Source organism: Triticum urartu, chromosome 2A, assembly GCF_056163025.1.
Source record: "Triticum urartu cultivar PI428250 chromosome 2A, HENAU_Tu73, whole genome shotgun sequence".
Classification (NCBI taxonomy): domain Eukaryota; kingdom Viridiplantae; phylum Streptophyta; class Magnoliopsida; order Poales; family Poaceae; genus Triticum; species Triticum urartu.
The window spans coordinates 692,817,767-692,827,320 of record NC_141874.1 but is presented as its reverse complement, the minus strand read 5'-3'; the positions used below and the strand labels follow the sequence as shown (position 1 = coordinate 692,827,320).

The window sequence follows — 9,554 nt, the reverse complement described above, 5'->3', positions numbered from 1 at the left end:
TCGATATCACTTCTCTCTGTATGCATATGTTCATGACGATCTTCTGTTTCCTTCATTTGCTTACTAGCTAGCGTGTCGAGTCCTCTCTATACGTATATATAATACATAGCGTACGTCGACCAAGCACGAAGATAAGAGAGGACACTTCTCTCTATTAATTAGCTAGATAACACAATATACGAAACACCTAAATTAATCCCCCAAAACCCCTAAACCACCCCCTTTCAAAAAAACCTCAGCTCCTGCCAGCTGCTGACGCGTGGATGCCTATTAGTCTCGGCTTGTGCCACCAACCGGGACCAAAGGGCCTCCTACCTGGACTCGCCACACGGGCCACGTGGAGGCCCATCTGTCCCGGTTCATGTAAGAACCGGGACTAAAGGCCCAGGGCATTAGTAACGACACTTTAGTCCCGGTTCAACAACCGGGACAAAAGGCCCTTAAGAACCGGGACAAATGGCCTTTTTGCTACTAGTGATGGTCAGCCAATGTAAATTGCTATGTGCACATCATAGAGGTAGTAGCTCAATGATGGCTGTTAGAATCAGATTTGTGGGACTAATCATGCGGTGGTGAATGGGTCGTCCGATGTGTTGGGGGTAATTGTGGGGTGCACTTAAGAAAGTTCTTGTTTGATTGTTTAATAATAGTGGAGATGGAGATGGAGATGCAGTTTGCGAGCTGCGAAGGAGAGGCCGTAATACTTTCCAACCGACCAGAAAGGTGGCGTAACCTCAGGTCGAGTACAAGTTTACGGTATGTTCCTCTCTGTATCCGCCTCGGCCAAGGAGTCTATGACCGCTTTGTATTTCCCACAGCCTTTACAAGTCCTCTATCTCCATATAACATGGTTAGGCGTGCAAAAGATTACGGCCAACTCCTGTCTGTCGATCAGACCCGTCGCTTATTCTCAAAAGCTTTGATGGCCATGGCTAACGAAGACGGCGCAACCTCTGCGGGGGATTACTACTCGATACCCGAGGCCACGTCCTCCACATCCATCACACGTCATCACACCGCGACGTTTGATTTCATGGTGACCGATTACCTGCAGCTCAAGGAGTCAAGGGCATGGGCGTCGGTGAGTTCGTTACCTCGTCCGTCTTCAAAGTCGGCGGCTACAAGTGGGAGCTCAAATTCTACCCGGATGGGATCACCCAGTACAGGTGTGGCGATAACACCTCATGCTACGTTCGCTACCTCGGCGGAGCCAAGGATGTGAAGGCCAAGTCTGCGCTCAGCATGCTGAGGACCAGCAGCCAGGCAGAGGTGGTCAGCTAGCGTGTGAAGGAGTACGTCTTCTCTACGAGGAATGATGAGCGGGACTGCCGCAAGTTCGTGAGCAGGTGGAGGCTGAAATCCCTGTCCCGCGAAGGCGAAGGCGACAGCTGCTTCATGATATGGTGTGTGCTCACCGTCAGCAAGGAGACTCCGCTGGTGCTGCAGGGCGACCTCGAGCCCTGTATCGGTGACCCGATAGGCGCGGACGTCACGTTCCGCGTGGGCGGGCAGGAGTTTCCAGCACACCGGATCCTCTTGGCCACGCGGTCGCCAGTCTTTCGAGCTCAGCTCTTTGGACCCATGGCAGAGAAGGACATGGGGCGCGTCAAGGTCGTGGATGTGGAGCCAACCAATCTCTCGAAGAAGGAGAGGTGGTCGATATCACTTCTCTCTATGTGCATATGTTCATGACGATCTTCTATTTCCTTCATTTGCTTACTAGCTAGCATGTCGAGTCCTCTCTATACGTATATATAATATGTAGCATACGTCGACCAAGCACGGAGATAAGAGAGGACACTTCTCTCTATTAATTAGCTAGATAACACAATATATGAAACACCTAAATTAACCCCCCAAAACCCCTAAACCACCCCGTTTCAAATAAAACCTCAGCTCCTGCCAGCTGCTAACGCGTGGATGCCTATTAGTCTCGGTTTGTGCCACCAACCGGGACTAAAGAGCCTCCTGCCTGGGCTCGCCGCACGGGCCACGTGGAGGCCCATCTGTCCCGGTTCATGTAAGAACCGGGACTAAAGGCCCAGGGCATTAGAAACGACACTTTAATCCCGGTTCAACAACCGGAACAAAAGGCCCTTAAGAACCGGGACAAATGGCCTTTTTTCTACTAGTGACGGCCAGCCAATGTAAATTGCTATGTGCACACCATAGAGGTAGTAGCTCAATGATGGCTATTGGATTCAGATTTGTGGGACTAATCATGTGGTGGTGAATGGGTCGTCCGATGTGTTGGGGGTAATTGCGGGGTGCACTTTAGAAAGTTCTTGTTTGATTGTTTAATAATAGTGGAGATGGAGATGGAGATGCAGTTTGCGAGCTGCGAAGGAGAGGCCGTAAGACTTTCCAACCGACCAGAAAGGTGGCGTAACCTCAGGTCGACTACAAGTTTACGGTATGTTTCTCTTCGTATCCTCCTCGGCCAAGGAGTCCGTGACCGCTTCGTATTTTCCACAGCCTTTACAAGTCCTCTATCTCCATATAACACGGTTAGGAGTGCAAAAGATTACGGCCAACTCCTGTCTGTTGATCAGACCCGTCGCTTATTCTCAAAAGCTTTGATGGCCATGGCTAACGAAGACGGCGCAACCTCGGCGTGGGATTACTACTGGATACCCGAGGCCACGTCCTCCACATCCATCACACGTCATCACACCGCGACGTTTGATTTCGTGGTGACCGATTACCTGCAGCTCAAGGAGTCAAGGGCATGGGCGTCGGTGAGTTCGTTACCTCGTCCGTCTTCAAAGTCGGCGGCTACAAGTGGGAGCTCAACTTCTACCCGGATGGGATCACCCAGTACAGGTGTGGCGATAACACCTCATGCTACGTTCGCTACCTCGGCGGAGCCAAGGATGTGAAGGCCAAGTCTGCGCTCAGCATGCTGAGGACCAGCAGCCAGGCAGAGGTGGTCAGCTGGCGCGCGAAGAGTTCGTCTTCTCTACGCGGAATGATGAGCAGGGCCGCCGCAGGTTCGTGAGCAGGTGGAGGCTGAAATCCCTGTCCCGCGAAGGCTAAGGCGACGACTGCTTCACGATACGGTGCGTTCTCACCGTCAGCAAGGAGACTCCGCTGGTGCTGCAGGGCGACCTCGAGCCCTGTATCGGTGACCCGACAGGCGCGGACGTCACGTTCCGCGTGGGCGGGCAGGAGTTTCCAGCACACCAAATCCTCTTGGCCGCGCGGTCGCCAGTCTTTCGAGCTCAGCTCTTTGGACCCATGGCGGAGAAGGACATGGGGCGTGTCAAGGTCATGGATGTGGAGCCGACCAATCTGTCGAAGAAGGAGAGGTAGTCGTTATCACTTCTCTCTGTATGCATATGTTCATGACGATCTTCTGTTTCCTTCATTTGCTTACTAGCTAGCGTGCCGAGTCCTCTCTATACGTATATATAATACGTAGCGTACGTCGACCAAGCACGAAGATAAGAGAGGACACTTCTCTCTATTAATTAGCTAGATAACACAATATATGAAACACCTAAATTAACCCCCCAAAACCCCTAAACCACCCCCTTTCAAAAAAAAACCTCAGCTCCTGCCAGCTGCTGACGCGTGGATGCCTATTAGTCTCGGTTTGTGCCACCAACCGGGACCAAAGGGCCTCCTGCCTGGGCTCGCCGCACGGGCCACGTGGAGGCCCATCTGTCCCGGTTCATGTAAGAACCGGGACTAAAGGCCCAGGGCATTAGTAACGACACTTTAGTCCCAGTTCAACAACCGGGACAAAAGGCCCTTAAGAACCGGGACAAATGGCCCTTTTTCTACTAGTGACGGCCAGCCAATGTAAATTGCTATGTGCACACCATAGGGGTAGTAGCTCCATGATGGTTGTTAGATTCAGATTTGTGGGACTAATCATGCGGTGGTGAATGGGTCGTTCGATGTGTTGGGGGTAATTGCGGGGTGCACTTAAGAAAGTTTTGTTTGATTGTTTAATAATAGTGGAGATGGAGATGGAGATGCAGTTTGCGAGCTGCGAAGGAGAGGCCGTAATACTTTCCAGCCGACCAGAAAGGTGGCGTAACCTCAGGTCGAGTACAAGTTTACGGTATGTTCCTCTCCGTATCCTCCTCGGCCATGGAGTCCGTGACCGCTTTGTATTTTCCACAGCCTTTACAAGTCCTCTATCTCCATATAACACGGTTAGGCGTGCAAAAGATTACGGCCAACTCCTGTCTGTCGATCAGACCCGTCGCTTATTCTCAAAAGCTTTGATGGCCATGGCTAACAAAGACGGCGCAACCTCTGCGGGGGATTACTACTGGATACCCGAGGCCACGTCCTCCACATCCATTACACGTCATCACCGCGACGTTTGATTTCATGGTGACCGATTACCTGCAGCTCAAGGAGTCAAGGGCATGGGCGTCGACAAGTTCGTTACCTCGTCCGTCTTCAAAGTCGGCGGCTACAAGTGGGAGCTCAACTTCTACCTAGATGGGATCAACCAGTACAGGTGTGGCGATAACACCTCATGCTACGTTCGCTACCTCGGCGGAGCCAAGGATGTGAAGGCCAAGTTCGCGCTCAGGATGCTAAGGACCAGCAGCCAAGCAGAGGTGGTCATCTGGCGCGCGAAGGAGTACGTCTTATCTACGCGGAATGACGATACGGTGCGTGCTCACCGTCAGCAAGGAGACTCCACTGGTGCTGTAGGGCGACCTCGAGCCCTGTATCGGTGACCCGACAGGCGTGGACGTCACGTTCCGCGTGGGCGGCCAGGAGTTTCCAGCACACCGGATCCTCCTGGCCACGCGGTCGCCAGTCTTTCGAGCTCAGCTCTTTGGACCCATGGCGGAGAAGGACATGGGACGCGTCAAGGTCGTGGATGTGGAGCCGACCATCTTCCAAATGATGCTTCACTACATCTATACGGATTCGCTGCCACCGTGCCACCACAGAGACGGGCACAGCGTCGCGACGCTGCAGCATTTGCTGGTTGCCGCGGATAGGTATGGGCTGAGCATGCTAAGGCCCATGTGCGAGGAGGAGCTGTGTGAAAAGCTCGATGTCAAGACTGTCAGGTCCACCTTCGCATTGGCGAGTCAGCACAACTGCGAGCTTCTCAAGAGTAATTGCGTGTGGTTTATGTCATCGCCAAAAGTCCTTGGCGCCGTCTTAGAGACCGAGGGATTCAAGGAGCACTTCATGCCAAGTTGCCGCCCAATGGCTTTGGAGGAGGGAACTTCAGGGGGAAAATGTAGACGCCGAGAGGAAAAAACTGATCCAAACAAGAAAAAGATCAAAAAGATCCGTACAAAGCAGTGAACTTACTTTCATTTTGCATAACTAATAGTACTAGCAGAATGTCCGTGCGTTGCTACGGGCTACAATGCATGTAAATAAAATAACCAAATGCTTAAGGTCATCTTTAAGGTCGAAGCTCATTTTTTCCTCATACGTCCAAGCATGTTCGAACACCAAATAAGCGTCCAGTGGGCTCCCAAAAATCCAACCGCCTGTACCCCCAATTCAAACCCATATAGAGGGTTCTGGTTAACCGAACAATTCACCATGTTATCTCAAACACCTGGTCCCCACAACACTGGTTAACCGAACAATTCACCATGTTATCTCAAACACCTGGTCCCCACAACAAAAACACAACCCCACGACGCACTTTCCCTTTTCCTGTCGAACCCTTCCCTTCCCACTCGATTTCCCGCTAGAGCCCTATCCTTTAAAACCGTATGACGCCCACGCCACCTTCGTCATGGCACTTCTTTCCTTCACACCGTACTTTCCCATAGACCGTTAAGGAGGAGCCCCCTCCCCACCAACCACCCCGCTCTCTGCCCTGATCCCCTCCCCCCCTCCCCCCGTGTTCATGCCGATCCGCCACCATCATCAAGGAGGACGAGGCGTGTGCCGCCCCCGCCCACAAGCCAAGAAGACAGATCCAATGTCTCCTGAGAAATTGCCGCATTGTAACATACAGTTGAATGTCGTGCGTTATCACGAAACAAAATATGATGTCCATTATTGGGCTTGCAACTGATATGCTACCATGTCCATTATTAACTCTTGAAGTAATAAACCAATGCATTTACCTTTCGATCCTAACCAGAAAATTGTATGACTTGATCAAAAACAATATATGAATTGCTTGCTCATGCAATTTGCTTCAAAGCCATCTCTAATGAAATGCAATTTGCCATATTTTTTAAAGTAGGGAAATTATTCCGCTCATAACTGAATGGACCAATCCCAACCCCCGCCCCGCTCACTCTAAACCCTCACTCTTATAAAAAATCCACTAACTCATGTTCTTAGTGAGCCTGTGATCGATGACGCCGCAGCAGGACAACAAGGGACAAGGACAACAACCACCTTTCTATCTTAGTTCTAGTACCTCCTAGTTCTAAATTGGACCCACCATTCATCCAGGGCTCTAACACAACAGTGGAACACAAAAAAAATTCAAACAATGTACCAGCATTTCTGTTCTTCGAGCATGGAGGTGTGAGCTTTTCAAGTGGAGCGAGGCACTGTGATAAGAATACCAACAACTTAATAAAAGGGACCGGCTGTGTAAACTACAAGGAATATAACCTCCAAGGGAGTGAGTAAATAGTTTAACCTTTGTAATGCGCATACATTTACTGAGACATTTTCTTTCCAGTTTTTTTCCTAGAGTATGTGTAAGAATAAAATTTTATAGATTGAAGGTGGATTTTCATCCTAACATGCATTTTCTATTCATGGTCAAGTACAGTTCTCTGCAATAACAAGCATAAATGGACTGAACTGAGTTAGAGTAAATGGCAAAAAAATGCCGAGTATAGTACAATTGTTGTTCATCTAAAATCATCACAGTATGAAAAATTAAGTGTGTCAAAAACCATTACAGAACATCATGAATAGATAATTAAGTGACCAAATTAATAGAAGTTCATCATCACATTAAAACCAAAGTACATACATAGTTCTCATCTAACAACATATAGCTCTCCAGAACATCTAATTAATTAAACCATACATTGAAACTATGTAAAACATTTCAATGCGAAAACAAATGCGATCATAATCGCAACCAAGGTAACAATTGATCCAATGGCATAATGATACCAAGCCTCGGTATGAATGGCATATTTTCTAATCTTTCTAATCTTCAAGCGCATTGCATCCATCTTGATCTTGTGATCATCGATGACATCCGCAACATGCAACTCCAATATCATCTTCTCCTCCTCAATTTTTTTTTATTTTTTCCTTCAAGAAATTGTTTTCTTCTTCAACTAAATTTAACCTCTCGACAATAAGGTCGGTTGGAATTTCCGGTTCACATACCTCCTATATAAATAAAATCTATGTCACGTTGGTCGGCATAATTTTCATAAACAATAAATGAACCAATAGTTATAAATATAATATATACCTCATCCGAATCATAGACAGGACGAGGGCCGACGGGGGCGGATACCAAAACCATCGCACTATATAAGATGCAATAATAAACTTAAGAAAATAATACAAGTATCTATGTAAACATACAAGTAAGAATATTTTTCCTTTCAGAAAGAAGATAAGAACAAGAGGCTCACCACGGTGGTGCCGGCGATGAGCTCGGCACGGGTGATCGACGGCGGTGAAGACGGGGACGGGGCGTGACGGACCGCTAAACCTAGACAAATATTGAGGAAAATGGAGCTTGGAGGTCGAGCTTGGAGAGGAGAAAGCTTAAGTAGTGTGGCTCGGGCATTCCATCGAACACCTTGTGTGCATAGGAGGTGAGCTAGAGCACCACCAAGCCCTCTCCCCCTCGGCGGCCAGAAAAAACAGAGCAGTGTGCTCTGCTCTTACGCGAGGGGGTATATATAGGCACCTCATTGGTCCCGGTTGGTGGCATGAATCGGGACTAAAGGGGAGCCTTTGGTCCCGGTTCAAGCCACCAACCGGGACCAATGGTGGTGGGCCAGGAGCCAGCACCATTGGTCCCGGTTCGTCCCATCAACCGGGACCAAAAGGTCCAGACGAAACGGGACCAATGGCCCACGTGGCCCGGCCGGCCCCCTGGGCTCACGTACCGGGTCCAATGCCCCCATGGGTCCCGGTTCTGGACTGAACCGGGACTAATGGGCTGACCCGGCCTGGACCTTTGCCCCCTTTTCTACTAGTGATTAGATCATTGTAAGTACGCAGGTTGCGAGCTGCGAAGGAGGCCGTAATACTTTCCAACCGACCAGAAAGGTGGCATAACCTCAGGTCGAGCACAAGTTCACGGTATGTTCAAGGGCATGGGCGTCGGCGAGTTCGTTGCCTCGTCCGTCTTCAAAGTCGGCGGCTACAAGTGGGAGATCAACTTCTACCCGGATGGGGTCAGCCAGTACAGGTGTGGTGATAACACCTCATGCTACTTTCGCTACCTCGGCGGAGCCAAGGATGTGAAGGCCAAGTTCACGCTCAGCATGCTGAGGACCAGCAGCCAGGCAGAGGTGGTCAGTTGGCACGCGAAGGAGCACGTCTTGTCTCAGCGGAATGACGAGCGGGGCCGCCGCAGGTTCGTGAGCAGGTGGAGGCTGAAATCCCTGTCCCGCGAAGGCGAAGGCGACGGCTGCTTCACGATACGGTGCGTGCTCACCGTCAGCAAGGAGACTCCGCTTGTGCTGCAGGGCGACCTCGAGCCCTGTATCGGTGACCCGACAGGCGCGGACGTCACGTTCCGCGTGGGCGGCAGGAGTTTCCAGCACACCAGATCCTCCTGGCCGCGCGGTCGCCAGTCTTTCGAGCTCAGCTCTTTGGACCCATGGCGGAGAAGGACATGGGGCGCGTCAAGGTCGTGGATGTGGAGCCAACCAATCTCTCGAAGAAGGAGAGGTGATCGATATCACTTCTCTCTGTATGCATATGTTCATGACGATCTTCTGTTTCCTTCATTTGCTTACTAGCTAGCGTGTCGAGTCCTCTCTATACATATATATAATACATAGCGTACGTCGACCAAGCACGAAGATAAGAGAGGACACTTCTCTCTATTAATTAGCTAGATAACACAATATACGAAACACCTAAATTAATCCCCCAAAACCCCTAAACCACCCCCTTTCAAAAAAACCTCAGCTCCTGCCAGCTGCTGACGCGTGGATGCCTATTAGTCTCGGTTTGTGCCACCAACCGGGACCAAAGGGCCTCCTGCCTGGACTCGCCACACGGGCCACGTGGAGGCCCATCTGTCCCGGTTCATGTAAGAACCGGGACTAAAGGCCCAGGTCATTAGTAACGACACTTTAGTCCCGGTTCAACAACCGGGACAAAAGGCCCTTAAGAACCGGGACAAATGGCCTTTTTGCTACTAGTGATGGTCAGCCAATGTAAATTGCTATGTGCACATCATAGAGGTAGTAGCTCAATGATGGCTGTTAGATTCAGATTTGTGGGACTAATCATGCGGTGGTGAATGGGTCGTCCGATGTGTTGGGGGTAATTGTGGGGTGCACTTAAGAAAGTTCTTGTTTCATTGTTTAATAATAGTGGAGATGGAGATGGAGATGCAGTTTGCGAGCTGCGAAGGAGAGGCCGTAATACTTTCCAAC

At 50.1% G+C, this 9,554-nt stretch overlaps 3 pseudogenes; all 3 read left to right on the top strand.

The window, feature by feature from the left end:
* Positions 1-2,585: 2,585 nt before the first annotated feature.
* On the top strand, positions 2,586-3,312 carry LOC147986818 (BTB/POZ and MATH domain-containing protein 3-like; annotated as a pseudogene).
* Positions 3,313-3,770: 458 nt separating this feature from the next.
* Positions 3,771-5,289, top strand: LOC147986817 (BTB/POZ and MATH domain-containing protein 3-like; annotated as a pseudogene).
* Positions 5,290-8,258: 2,969 nt separating this feature from the next.
* Positions 8,259-8,842, top strand: LOC147986816 (BTB/POZ and MATH domain-containing protein 3-like; annotated as a pseudogene).
* Positions 8,843-9,554: the final 712 nt, after the last annotated feature.